At 36.5% G+C, this 15352-nt stretch overlaps 1 pseudogene; it reads left to right on the top strand.

Annotated features, from left to right (window-relative positions):
* The window catches only part of LOC148658476 (uncharacterized), a 38792-nt pseudogene extending 25966 nt beyond the window's left edge, over positions 1–12826 (top strand).
* Positions 12827–15352: the final 2526 nt, after the last annotated feature.

Below are 15352 nucleotides of genomic sequence, written 5' to 3'. Positions count from 1 at the left end.
AACATAAAATAAATTGGATTAATAACTGGAGTAAGAAAAGATATTTCACACATACTTTTTAAACCATAAGGCTTTGGAACAGCGGGAGGTGAGACCCGGGGGGGAGCTGTGTTTTGATTTTTCTGCACCAACCTTATTCGCTACAATACTGTAATGAGTTCCTGAGGCATATCGTTCAAATTTCTGAATTATAAAAAATAAACCTACAGATGCAGCCATTCAAAATGCACGGTACGCAGGCTAGTACGTGTGCGCCACCGCGCAGTACCGCAGTACGTGATTGGCTGGCAAAAATAACCGACAGAGGCACTCGTGGTGCATTGGTCGGTAGTGAAAAGATTTCATCATTTAATCTCTTTACAGTGCACATTTTAATCCACTTAGTATTGAATATTTATATGGAATTTTACCACTAAAGGGAAATTTTAGTAGCTAAGCATAAAAAGAAGAGGATCATAACACATCTGAAGGTCATAAACGATATGAATTTCGGAACATAAACATATTTTGTAAACTGTATACTGCTGGTATTGGTATTTTAAAGAAAAAATATACACTAGTATTCCATTTCTCCCTAAACATTTTAAGCATCAAAGTCTTACATGTGGTTATTTCGGAAACGTTTTTACATGCTCCTTGCTCCTCCTGACCATGTTACGGTACATTTATACAGTATACAGTACTTTGTGAGAAAAGTGATAGTTTTAAGCTTTTCTGCAAATACACTCCATACCGGAGTACACAAGCATACTTTTAGAATTTGATTAATAGAGAATATAATATGGAATAGCGTATCTAAAGAAATTAATAACGATATAATTATATTCATGTACTGTAACACAAACAGTAGTATATACACATATCTATTGATATGTGTACGGCTGTTTCACCACTTGTCATGCGACTGTGTTAGTGGCATGATGGCTTAAATGCCTGACTTACAAGTGAGCAGTTTGCTGTTCAAATCCAGGTATCGCCACAACTTTACCTTTAACAAACATTTCTTTGAAAAACTAAAATAGCAATATTATGGACACTCTATTGACTTTTTTATATTTCTAAATATCACAACATGTTCGAATCTAAGTCATTTATTAATAACAATGAATAGTTTCAAACTGCTACAGATATCATCAATATGTGAAAAAGTGAATCCTGTTTTTTTATGGTCTGTAGCTCAAATCTTGCTTAACTTAAAATTAGACACAAGAAGAGTATTATTGGACAATGCTGTGAGGCTAAAGAAATCAATAACGATATTAATTCAAAGATCTAAATATATTTAACGCATACACCTGACATTAGAGGGTGTGGTATGAAAAATAAATCTAGATGGTGAGAAAGCTATGCTGAAAGTTAATAACTTAACATTGGAATGTTCTTCCAAGTGTAAAAAGAGGCGATACGCAACGTGTCTCCTTCATACATTTTCAGTTGACAGACCGTACAAGATCATTTTTTAAGGAATAATGTCTTCCGCATTGCATTAAAATTGGAATGCTTTTCACAGGTGTAAATCCACCTATTTTCTAACCGGTTCATCCAGGTAACAGTTTCACAACTCACCCTCCCCACTGCCTGTCTGACTTTCTTTTTAACCATTCTGTGCCTGGATTGTTTTTCGTGCACAAAAAGTGGTCATTAACTATCAAAACCTGTTTTTATCGCATTTAAAGTCAGAAGGAGCAAGAAGCACGTAAAAACGTTTCCAAACTAACCACATGTAAGACTTTGATGCTTAAAATGTTTAGGGAGAAATGAAATACTGGTGTGTATTTTCATATAAATATAAATATTCAATACTAAGCAGATTAAAATGTGCACAGTAAAGAGATTAAATGATTAAATCTTTTCAATACTGACCAATGCACCACGAGTGCCCCTGTCGGTCATTTTGGCCAGCCAATCACGTACCGCAGTACTGTGCGGTGGCACACGCGTAGATACCCGTGGTATGGGTTTGTACCATGCATTTTGAATGGCTGCATCTGTAACTTAGTGTTTAAAATTAAACAATGTTAATCATTTTCTTTGACTTCTAAGTCCCTTGATTATCATTAAGCACAGGTTTCTCACCACTTAGACTACTTTTTGATACCATTCTTAGACAAAGCAGGAACTTATTGTACTTTCTAATGACATTACTCGTGGAAAGATTTTCATCAGATTTTAGTCTTTTGTTATACATTTTAGAAAAGTTTCATTTATACATACAACACAAAACTATTCTTGATTGTATTTCTGAATGCTATGTTACACTTAGTTCATTGTTTTAATTACATCTAATTTAGAAATTTAGGTGTTAGCATAAACTATTAGTAATCAATAATATTAAATTTTGCACTGTAATAAATTGTTGCACTTTTCCCCACATCTTGTAAAAATATATTTTGATTGTTCAAATATACAATAAATCTGACTGTTAGAAAATAAGTTAAATGCACAACTAAAGAAAAAATAGGGAAAATATCATTCAAAATATTTTGCTAACAATGTTAAGTGTTTATAAAAATAAAATATATTAACTAAGGAATATGATAGCACAGTTGTTAGTATGCTTTTTGTATGTTTTTTTTATAAATACAACAGTAGTACCAGATATCTCAGTGGCTTTCAAAATTAAATTAAACAAACCTCTGATCTAGAATGAGAAGATATCCATCTATTTCTAATGGTTGCAAAGTGGTTAGCATTGCTATCTTGTAGTACTGAGGCTGTAGGTTCAATTCCTGCCATCCTGTGTTTGTGGTGTTTGCATGTTCTTTCTGGGTTCTGTGGTTTTTCTTCTTATGTGTGATATGATTCCCTCTCGCACTCCAAAACATACTGGTAGGTTAATTGGCCGATGGGAAAACTGGCCCTGGTGTGTGTGTTTGTGTGCGGCGCTCTGAACGAGTTAAACTTGATGATGTATGAAAAATGTATTTCCCAGAAGCTATACTGATTCTCCACGATGCAGTGCAGTTAAAAAAGTCTCTCTGATACAGTTCCTTCAGGGATGATGTTTAAGACCATGTTGTTTGGCATGCTGGAGCCAGAAATGTTTGGATTAATAAAAACAGAAAAGCAGTATGAAAGTACTCCAAAATGTGTTTCAGTTGTACGGACAGAACATCATTTCTTGCTGTAAAAAACGCCCCTAGGCATAATTTGTTTGCTTTAAATATGTTCCTAAAAAGGAAAAAAAAGCCATTTGGCATAGCTTTGGCAAAATCTATGGATAGTTTGCCCTTGAGCTGTGAAACTTTTAGATTCTTTGGGTCCTTTAACTGTAGGAGCACCCAATATTTAAAAGATTTAAAAAACTATAGCTTTCATAAAAATGTGAGAGTATCTTCATGCATTCTTCTTCATAGCACTTTACACTTAGTTTAAACTACTGAGTGAACAAAGTTTAATACAGACAGCAAGGGGCAGTTCTTTAGCCAGTTGTGGGTCAACTTCAACATCTGTCCAACTGTGATTTTGATCATTTAACTTGAGCTTCTTTAAAAAAAAACAAGATAAGGTCCTCAGATTAATATATTATTAACTATTAAATTAGCTAGATTGAGTGAATGGCCTCCTGTTGTTTGTAAACCTTTTAATGGTTTTAGATTCCAGACAATAATGATAAGTAAACAGCCATCCCATACTGCACAGCATAGCATAATAGCTATGTTTGAAAACCACGAAAACAGTAAGGAAAGTACATCTTTTCTAAGGATACCTCCCCTCACAAAGAAAACTAAGTAACAGTTTCAATATGCCCAAAAAACAGTGTGTCTTGCATAAGTGTTAACTTTCAGAACCAATGTGAAACTGAAATAAAACACAGGAAACACAGAAATTACAGGAAGCTCCCCCAGCCCAGGGTATTACCTGCAGTGTTATCTTAAAAAAAAAAAGAACAGTTTCACAACCCAAAGCAAGGTTGTATAAGGTGAGGGGGGCTGTCTGGTGTGTAAATGCTATTGAGTCATGAAGAAGACCCCCTTATTCCAGTGTATTACCTGTAATGTCATCTTCAAAAAAAGATAAAAATATAAAAAAACAGTTTCACAACCCAAAGCAAGACTTGGAAAGGTCAGAAGACCTGCTTAATGTGTAAAACACTTACTTGCAGCAAAGTAAAAAAGAAAACACAACGTTTCGGCCGTGGAGCCTTCTTAAGGTGTGAGAAAGACAAGGCAGTAAGCAAAGGTAATGTAGTGGGAGAACAAAGGCTGGGAGAGAGGAGGAGCAAGAGGCAGGAGCAGGGCCAATCAAGAAAGAGAGGCCAATCAAGAGGTGTGAAGTCAGAATAGGTGTAGAGAGGTGTGAAAACAGGACATAAATAAAGGGTTTCAGAAATCAAACAAAACTTTATGCTCGTACTTACAGTCTGGGTAATTGGAGGCTGCGCTGTTCTGCTTCCTATGGTGATATACGTGTTTTTCACACAAAGCCATATTGAGCATTATTTCTCGCGTTGTGAGCATGTGTACACAGCGTTCCCCCCGGGTTCCGTTAGTGCGTAATTACGCATCGATGCTCACTGATAGTTTTATGTGGAGGCTGTGAAAATTTTGTTGTTGTGGTCTTTCAAATGCATTTGGTTTGAAGGCTTTCTGTGTTTCCCTTGTGAAGATATGGACAAAAGAATATTTGAGCGTGGTAAAACAAATGAATTAAAAACGACATAGTGAAGGCTGTGAACACAGTCACAATGCACTTTGTACACACAGCAAGTGTTTTCGTAACTCTAGGAGGTTCATGAAAAAGATATAGTCGTGCCAATTGTAATCATTTTTATTTTTAAATAAATGTTTGAAAAGTGTCATCTATATAAAAACGTTGCATGTAATACCACTTGATAGTTATATTAATAGAGATAAGCTCTCTATGAAAGCTCAGATCAAAGATCAAGCACTGATCAAACAGCAAGATCTCACACACTGGGACTGATCTGTTATCTATGATGTGGTTGAGTGTGAATTGTGATGCTCTAGCGGGCACAGTCTGTGCTGTGCTACAAAATAAACTGTTGAACAACTCTTAAGCATATTGTAGTTTATCAGTGAAAACACCACGGGCATTTTTCCTCCCCCCTACATTCTCAGAATAGAATAGGTGTACATTCCAGTGAAAGACAGTCCCCCTTCCCCCCACGGACAGACAGACAAATGTTTTCACTGCCTATTTGACTTGCTATTCAGAGTGAAAGGCAGTGACATCACCGCACTGGCAAGCATGCTCTTTAGATAATGCAATTCCATATTATATTCCCTATTAATCAAATTCTAAAAGTATGCTTTTGTTTACTCTGATAGCAAGCGTATTAGCAGAAAAGGTTTACATATCACTTTTCTCACAAAGTATATAAACAATATAGTCAGAATATAGAGAGGGATGAGGCGCACAGCACTGATTTGCCAGTTCTATCAAATCCAGTTCTATCAAGTGCTATCAAGTTGAGTATATTCATACACTAGATCATATTTTACACTAGAATGTAAATTATTTAGCATGAAGTTCTGAATAGCAGACTGTGAATAATTGGGAAAACTGTATCTTGTTCATCCTGTGGCAAACTGTCTAGTAATAAAGATGATGTATTTAGACAGTTAAGATAAAATAAAAATAACAAATTACTAAAATGTACATTTTCTTTACTCTATTTTGAACAAGCAATTTTTGAAGAAAACATTTATGTGTAGGTCTATGTGCAGTACAAAAGTATAGCACTAGAAAGATTCATTCTCTTATGTTCCTAAGACCTAAGTCTTCTATGCTGAAAAACTAATTTGGTTCTGGAATGCCTACACTGCCAAATGCACTCCAGAGTGCCTTAGTATTAAAATGTTAGGATGATCCTTCTTTGCTGACTAAGAGCTATGAGTCAAAAAATTAAATAAAAAGGGCTAGTAAATAATATACTGTATCTGCTGACATTGTGTAATTTAAGTAATCTTTGAGTGCAACCCATATGTTGAGGGGCTTTGCATACTCCTTTTTCTAAAGAGAGTGATACAATATGCATGCTTTTCACTTTTAACACAATCAATTGTCTGCCTGATATTGAAGATTTGAAGGTCACTGAATCCAGCAGATAACAGTATAGCCCCACAGGGGTTAACATTAAACACATTTATGAAAAACAAATGTGAATTCTGACATCATACATATACAACAGCCCTGAGGAAAAGGGGAGATTTATTATGGAGCTCTATGCTGTAATTCATACTTGGAGAAGAACGCAGAAGCATGTGATAAAATGTTGTGTTATCCTTTTTCACCCACTTGAAATAAGTTTAATATAATTCAAACAAATCAAAGCTGATAATATCAGTAAATATAACTTGTTAAACTGTATAGATTTCCAATAAGGTTGAAAGACTGGAAGAGTACCACTAGGCTTAGACATCTGTTGACAAAATCTCTATTTATTCTTACATTAGGCAATGCAAAATATGGAAAAATTTAATAAGCAGCCGCTAAATTCACAGTGTGTGCATGTTTGTATCTGTCTGTGCCCTGAAATGGACATCTTGTCCAAGGTATGCCCTGCCTTGCACCCGTTGCTTGCAACCCTCTGTTGGATAAAGTGGTTAAAAAAGGATTTATGGAAAGATGTCCTTTGAACTTTTGGTTATACCTTACAGGTGCTGGATCCCTGAAATCTTTCATGAAACTCAGTCATTCAAGATGAAAAACATTAATGGCTCATTTAACATTTCTTGGGTTTTTCATGCCATTTAATCAGGACAGTCAGGGTTAGACAGTCTTCTGTTCCAACACTACCCTTACTTGTTGGAGAGCAAGCTGGGGTATGCAAAAAGACAAATTCCTAATGCAAGAAATTTTATATGGCTAATAAAGTGATCTTATCTTATCTTTTCTTGTTCTGAAATTCTTCTTGCTGTTGATTAATTTCCTCTTGAAATCCCACAAAAGACCTAACTGAAATACACCAAACTGCAATACACACACTTAAAATACTCACATAGAAGTTGTGTAGCAAGACAGCATAAAAAGGCTGCAGTGCCACTGAGATGTGTTGCAGAACCTCTCAGTCCTCAAGCAAAACAAAACTATAATCCCATTGGACAACCAGGGAACCGAATTCTTGAACTCTGGATTTCCAGCACCAAATCCAGGTAAAGTATGTTGATTCAAGTTCTAAATAAAAGATCAAAGTGAAGCTAGGAAGAGTGAGAATTGACTCAACAGTCTATAGAAAAGAATGAAAGCTGCAACCATAACAATAGGAAAACATTTTAAATCATTTAACAGAATCATAACCAGTGAGCACCAGTAAAACTGGAAGAGATGCTCAGATTAAGGTGGAACCCATGCTCAGATGTTGTTAGAATGTAACCCTATTTTAAAGTAAACCAGTCAGATATCAATTTTAGAGGAAGAGTAGGAAGAGTTTGTTATGCTGTGATCAGATGGAAGATAGCCAGCAGTGTTTTGAGGAAGAAAGGGATCCATTTGAGATTCACAGGTTTATAAAAAAATGGTGGTTTAATAAAAGAGTGAAGGTGGAGATGTAGCTGCATGGATGAGGTCTGACAAAAGCTTCCGAAGCTGCTTCATAAGACAGGACAGAAACAACTGGAGCATGCAGACAGGTGACAGCAAAGAGATGCAGGACTGGACAAAACTGCCAGAGGAGCATAACCAGACTGGCACAGGATAGAATAGAGATGCAGTAGTCCGCTAGGAAGCAAAACATGACCAAAAAATATATCTTTCAGGTTAGAACAGAACATGGCTGAGAGCAGCTCAATAACTGAACACCAAGCTATGGTGCTGTGGGGCTTAAATATGGTGCTGATCATAGCTAACAAGCAGCAAGTGGTTGGGAGAGCCTGCCGAATTTAGTGAGTGTGGCACCGGACGGTATTGAGCTCCTTGTTCAAATGTGACCGGTCTCCAAAGAGAGCTCAGATCTGCACAGGTGTAACAGAGTTACCCTGGTGAAATAAGGTGGGATGGATAGCTGCTGTAAGAGAATGGAGTCTCTTGATGTGAAAATAATTTGAGCAACAAACTCACTTCACCTGAAGTCAAGGACCACAAACAAGCTATTCCAGTTTGCTGCCAGTCCATAGTTTGTCATAGTAGTTTGACAAGAGAAACACTATTCTAGACTGATTTTTTAGCATCTTTTTTTGCTTTAAACAGACCATAAGGTTTGATAAACAACAAAAACATAAGATTATCATAAGAGCACAACATAAGATTATATATTTTAATATTCTTCTAATCTTTTTCAGATTCAGAATTATTAGCACTACATTTTGAACTGGAGAAAGTTACATATGTCTTCTGTTCACATACATATTGAGAAATATCTATAAAATTACAAATAAAAAAAATAAATCAATGCAAATGCTCCTTTTTAAAATCCTCTTTGAAGTACATTACTGTCCCCTCTAGAAGAATTGCAGTTTGTCCCTGAAATTTTATTTACTCTAAATTCAGAATGTCTGAAAACACTATACATAATATATTGTTAAGTTAATATGTCCTGGAACCCTATATTTTTAAGCAAAATCCATTTTTTAAGGTAACCAACATCTCTACCTTTTGTATTGAAGTGAAGCTAGCAACAGTTTTCCTGTAATAAAAATATAGTGCTGGATGACAAAATATTTCATTTCTTCCATCTGGACATTAAATCACATTAAAGACTGTATTTTAATGTAGGAAAATGGAAATGGAATGTACATATCCAGCCAATCAGAATGCACAACAGATAACGTACCTTAATGCGGCATACATGCCATTTTCCAACACTTTCTTTAATAATCTATTGCAGGATTACACTTCTTTTTAAAATCAGGTGGCACGTGAATGCTTAAAGTGATGTCTGTAGGCCCCTTAGGTACAATCTTCACCAATTATATAATTGAATTTGTATACTGTTTCAACTCTTATTAATTTTATACTGTATATTACAATATGTTAAATGTTAAATAAATATTAACATAAGAAAATAAATAAATAAGAAAATAGCACTGCTTTACAAAACAAAATTATACCTGATATGTAAATAATAGTTTATTATTATAACTTGTTGTGAATGCAATGCGCTTTTTACAGGTTTACATCTGCATTAAAATAATCAGTATTTTGTCTTAATGCTAATTTCAGCAACAAGTAATTAGGAAAAAAAATTAACATTATGAAAAATACTGCACTTCAGTGGGTATAACACCACATAGAGAACCCATCTGATACATCATATGGTATCATACTGTATTTACTGTATGCTGTATACTGTATAGTATATTTATACAGTATGCCAATCCTGCAGCAGTTCTTTGACTTGTACACTTTTGATTCAGCAAATCTGTGAACATGGCTTCACGTGATCTGTGGGTGGATGTGTCAAGTTGGGAATTGTAGTCTTTGTTCATATTTTCAATTTACGTGGCCGGCGTTTAAAACAACAGTACATGCTGTGAAGGAAAGAGACTGTACCATCTTACAATAATAATAGAGTTGGACCATATTTAATCACATAATGTGCTATAGAATGTACCGTTTGTGCTGCCAGTAACTGTTATGCTTATGGAGAGCATGCAGACCTTTCAAACCTCAAATGTAAACAATTCTATTTTTGTTTCATTTCCATTTTTTCAACAGGTACTGAGAGTCATATATGCCAGCTAAGCAAGTGCAATTTTAAAAATAAGCTTGTAATCCAAACAAGATCTCCAATGTGCTGATTACACTCCACGACTGCAGGAGCAACATATCTGTGTCGCTAATGTGTCGCTAAAGGTATATAAACTTATCACAACATTTTAAGACACTTCTAATACATACCTACAGTGTATATATTGTACTATTTATACTGTATACAGTATATTTTATACAGTATATAACTACAGTTAATTGGACATTTCCATACAAAAACATTCAACATTATTGAGAGACAGGTGCACAGTCAGGTGCACAAGCCATAACAGGGGATCACATACTATATTATTATTGTTGATGTTGTTGTGAGACAATTTCTACATAGCTTGTAGAGAAATACACTGCCTTGCTTTTTATCAATCACTTAATAAATAGGCCAGTGCAAAACATGTTATTTAATATATTTATTTTAGAATTAGAGTGTTCTAGAGTGTCATTAGCTGTGATACTGCTAATGCAGTAATAAGAATTAACACATTAAACGATTAACAATTAATATTCCGAGTGGCTGCATCTGAAGCATTGTATTGGCTGCCAAAGAGAAATATTGTAACTAATCATGACTGAAATACAGTATATGCTTAGATGCCCTTGCCGGAGGTCAGTCTTTGCCTTTTACAATTGTATGAATCATTACTTAAACATCTATATTTAGAGTTCTAACAAAAATCAGTCAACTCAGTGTCTCCTTTTAAATATGAGATCTTTAACAATAGTTGAACTCCTGTTAAAGCTACAACTCATACAAAAGATAGCATCATTTGAAAAGAATTTTAAACTAGTCTGATTTTGATGTTGTCAATGCCTGCATAATTAGAGATATTGATCCATTCCAATTTGACTGAAAAAAACCAACAAAACAATATCCCCTATTGTATTACCTAATATTGTACTGTACCTATTGTACTGTATATAGCACCTTTTTAACAGTTTAATCATTTTACCTATCTAAAATGTGCAGTTACGTGCACAATAATCATTTCAGACTGCTTCTTAAACTGCCAGGTATCTATTTCTTGTAAAAGAGACACAATCACTTCATGGAAGTGAAATAAAATAAATCTGGCAATATTGCATTGCTTTCAAACTGACCCTCCTCTGAGATTAAAATCCAGGATTGGTTTTTCCTGTGTGATTACATGCTTTTTCAATTGACAATAGAGTTTTATTCACACTGCTGAACACCATTCCCCAAAGGACTGGTTAAAAGTAATGTGGAACTTGACAGTGCATGAAAACATTTTAATACAAAGCCTGTCAGAAATATAGGACTGAATGCAGAAGTCTTTTTAAATATAGTAGAAAGTGCAGAAATACTTGAAGATTTTTTGTGTGTAGTGATAGGTACACACATAAATAAAACTCACTTCCCCAAAACTATCTGATGTCTATGGTTTCATTAGAAACACTTTGAGAAGAGTTTGGCGATTGAGAACCCCATAATTTATTTGCTTGTATGCTGTCTTGAATATAATTATATCGTTATTAATTTCTTTAGATACGTGATTCCATATTATATTCCCTATTAATCAAATTCTAAAAGTATGCTTTTGTTTACTCCGATAATGAGTGTATTCATAGAAAAGGTTAAAACTATCACTTTTCACAAAGTATATAAACATAATATGGTCAAAAGGAGCACGTAAAAAAACATTTCCAAAATAACCACATGTAAGACTTTGATGCTTAAAATGTTTAGGGAGAAATGGAATACTGGTGTGTATTTTTTCTTTAAACTACCAATACCAGCCATATACAGTTTACATAATATGTTTATGTTCCTAAATTAATATCGTTTATGACCTTCAGATGCATTATCCTCCTCTTCTTTTTATGCTCAGCTACTAAAATTTCCCTTTAGTTGTAAAATTCCATATAAATATTCAATACAAATCGGATTAAAATGTTTAAAAGAGATTAAATGATTAAATCTTTTCACTACCAACCAATGCACCATGAGTGCCCCTGTCGGTCACTTTGGCCAGCCAATCACATACCGCGGTACGCCGCAGTGGCTTGTGGGTAGTTGCGTGTGGTATGGGTTTGTACTGTGCATTTTGAATGGCTGCATCTGTACCGCTAAAACCATAGATTCAAGGCAAGACAGTAGGCGTGGTCGAAGGAAAGTTCCAGGGTTAGTAATGGGTAGAAGTAGAATCCAAAAACAAAGGCGAGGTAGAAGCTCCAAAGAACAACAAATACCAGGCAAAGAACAGAGGTTTCTGGGGGGTTTAAGTATTGTGTGAGGGAGAAGGTGCGTTAATTGATGGTGTCGTGGTTGGCTGATTGGCAGGAGCGGTGTCATTTATCAGAAGTGCTCGGGGTTGGAGTGTGATTAGCGTGAGTGCGCTTCCGTGTGAGAATGTGGTGTGTAGAAGGCGTGACAGTATGTCCAGCAGTCAAATGCTAGGGTAGCTGTCTCTGAACAGACCTTCATCTCCTGATAAGTGCCTCTCCCCACAGGTTGCTGTGCCTGAGGGAAGGCGTATCTCCACACAGCCCTCTGCCACCAGCAGAGCACACACTATCTGTACTATCACACAGCAGGTGTGAGCCTGGTCAGTACCTGGCTGGGAGACCTCCTGGGAAAAACTAAGGTTGCTGCTGGAAGAGGTGTTAGTGGGACCAGCAGGGGGCACTCTCCCTGCAGTCCATATGGGTATTAATGCCCCAGTATAGTGACGGGGACACTATACTGTAAACAGGTGCCGTCCTTCGGATGAGACGTAAAACCGAGGTCCTGACTCTCTGTGGTCATTAAAAATCCCAGGGCGTTTCTCGAAAAGAGTAGGGGTGTAACCCCGGCGTCCTGGCCAAATTTCCCATTGGCCCTTACCAATCATGGCCTCCTAATAATCCCCCTCTATGAATTGGCTACATAACTCTGCTCTCCTCCCCACTGATAGCTGATGTGTGGTGAGCGTTCTGGCGCACTATGGCTGCTGTCGCATCATCCAGGTGGATGCTGCACATTGGTGGTGGTGGAGGGGAGTCCCCATTACCTGTAAAGTGCTTTGAGTGGAGTGTCCAGAAAAGCGCTATATAAGTGTAAGCAATTATTATTATTATCTCAGGACACTACATCCCCACCTCCATGTTCACCACCGCCCAGGAATTGGCTGATGCTATCTCCGCTGTCTACCTCCCCTAAGGAAGCACCATCTACACAGCGGAATTCACAGATTCTGTTACCCATCAGTCAAGAGAAGGAGGAGGGATTGTACGTGCAGTGCATCTGCATAAATGGGAAAGCCAGAGCTGACAGCTATGCCGCTCATGTGTTTCAAAATCTTGTGACTTTTGAAATTTACTGGGGGTGGACTGCATAAGTAAATTTTGATGGGTTCAGAGGCTAAAGGGCCTTGCCTTGCAATCTCCGAGGAACCATGAGTAGCATGGTGAATCGGAGATTCTTAAAACTTTGTACAATTGGAAAACGTACAATTGGAAAAGAATACATGATCGGATCAACGAAATGCATCAGAGAAGGAGGCACTCTTTTCCTCTAGTTTAACAGTCTGTCCAGAAACAAAAAAATCCTGTTAAACAAGAGAGTGTGGCGTTACTTTTTGTCAATGGAAAAGTGTGTGCGTGCTCTCTCTCTGCTGGCGCGCGGGCATGGCGGGGTGCTGTGCCAGCTGTACCAAAAAATGTCACTAGATCTGTCCTCGCCGAACCTGAAAATGCTACAATATTATAAATGCCCTTAGGCTGGGCAAACACATTTTTTAATTTAAAAAAAAGAAATAAAAAATTTGATATAATGATGTGTTCCTGCTTAACTTAGACATTGCATGACTTTAAAAGCTATAAAAACGGGTGTCGATAGTTAATAACCACTTTTTGTGCACGAAAAACGGGTGATTTTTCTTCCTCGTCATCAGATCTTTCTTGGAAAAATGTATTTTATGTGTTGCAAAAAACTGACTTTAACAAAATATATTTACAAATCCTTTCGCCTGGAAATCTACTGTACCTGAATACCCAACTATCCGTGAAACCAAAAGAACTACAATTGAAAAAAGTGTAAAAGAGGTGATACGTGTCTCCTCTATAACTCTTCAGTTTATAACTGCTTCACTCTATAACAGTTTCACTCTACAGAGAAATTCCAGACCTTCACAACATTGTCCAATATTACTCATCTTGTGTCTAATTTTTAGTTTAGCAGGATTTGCGTGATAAGCACATTGTTTAATGGGGATGACATTACCCACGTCTATTATCACTGTACAACACTACTTCAGGTGGCATAGCCACATCACCCTGCGTAGTCTGCAAAGGAACAAGTAATAGGTTTATTCCATGCTGAAAAGAGAAGAGAGAAAAAGCAACATTTCAGCTGTGAAGCCTTCTTCAGGTGTGAGGGTCTTTAGCTCAAAATGAAATGCTTGGAGTTTGTAATGTAGGGTGCTCTGAATGAGTTGAAAGGCTTCTTTGAAAATCTAAAATAGCAAATATTATGGACACTATATTGCCATTTTTAGAATTTGATTAATAGGGAAAATAATATGGAATCGCATGTCTAAAGAAATTAATAATGATACAATTATATTCATATGTTGTAGGTTAAATCCTGCTAAACTATAAATTAGACACAAGAAGATTATTATTGGACAATGTTGTGAGGCTCTGGTGAAATTTCTCTGTAAACTGAAGAGTTAAAGAGGAGACACTTGTGTATCACCTCCTTTCAAACTTGTTAATGTGACACGGAAGATATTGTAACGCAACGGGGGCTCAGGCAGGCACCCTTGCTGCATTAGGTCAGCCCCCCACTGTCGGGGGCTCAAACCCGGGACTCCCGCATCACTATGCAGCGACCCAGCCCGGTGAGCCAAAGAGAGATCTCTCTTCAGCCCAGTAGCTGTAGTTCTGCTCTGGTGACGTCACCTGCTCTAGTACGCCGGCTCTTACACAGTGCCTGTCGGCCGTAAGCGTTACAATATTATTAATAATGAAGCGCTTTTGGGCTCACGTGGGTTTGTGCCCTACACCCTGCAGTACCGCTGTGTACATACAGTATGAACATGTTGTGATATTTAGAAATATAAAAATTGTCAATATAGTGTCCATAATATTTGCTATTTTAGTTTTTCAAAGAAATGTTTATTTGTTAAAAGAAAACTCATGGCAATAGCTAGATTTGAACACCCAACCTCAGGCTTATAAGTCAGTCACTTAAGCCATCACACCACAGACACAGTCACATAAAAGATACTGAAACAGCTGTACACATATCAATAGAAAGTCCTATACTACTGTTTGTGCTACAGTACCTGAATATAATTATATCGTTAATAATTTCTTTAGATACGCGATTCCATATTATATTCCCTATTAATCAAATTCTAAAAGTATGCTTTTGTTTACTGTGATATTTGCAGAAAAGGTTAAAACTATCACTTTTCACAAAGTATATAAATGTAATATGGTCAGAAGGAGCACGTAAAAACGTTTAACCACATGTAAGACTTTGATGCTTAAAATGCTTAGGGAGAAATGGAATACTGGTGTTTATTTTTTCTTTAAACTACCAATACCAGCAATATACAGTTTACATAATATGTTTATGTTCCTAAATTAATATTGTTTATAAGCATGTGAAAGGCATGGTGAATCGGAGATTCTCAAGGCTTACTTTGTATGATTGGAAACGAATACATGATCGGATCAA

Source organism: Lepisosteus platostomus, chromosome 7 (assembly GCF_059453375.1).
Source record: "Lepisosteus platostomus isolate fLepPlt1 chromosome 7, fLepPlt1.hap1, whole genome shotgun sequence".
Classification (NCBI taxonomy): domain Eukaryota; kingdom Metazoa; phylum Chordata; class Actinopteri; order Semionotiformes; family Lepisosteidae; genus Lepisosteus; species Lepisosteus platostomus.
The sequence above is the reverse complement of the archived record's forward strand: the minus strand, read 5'-3'. Positions and strand labels throughout refer to the sequence as shown.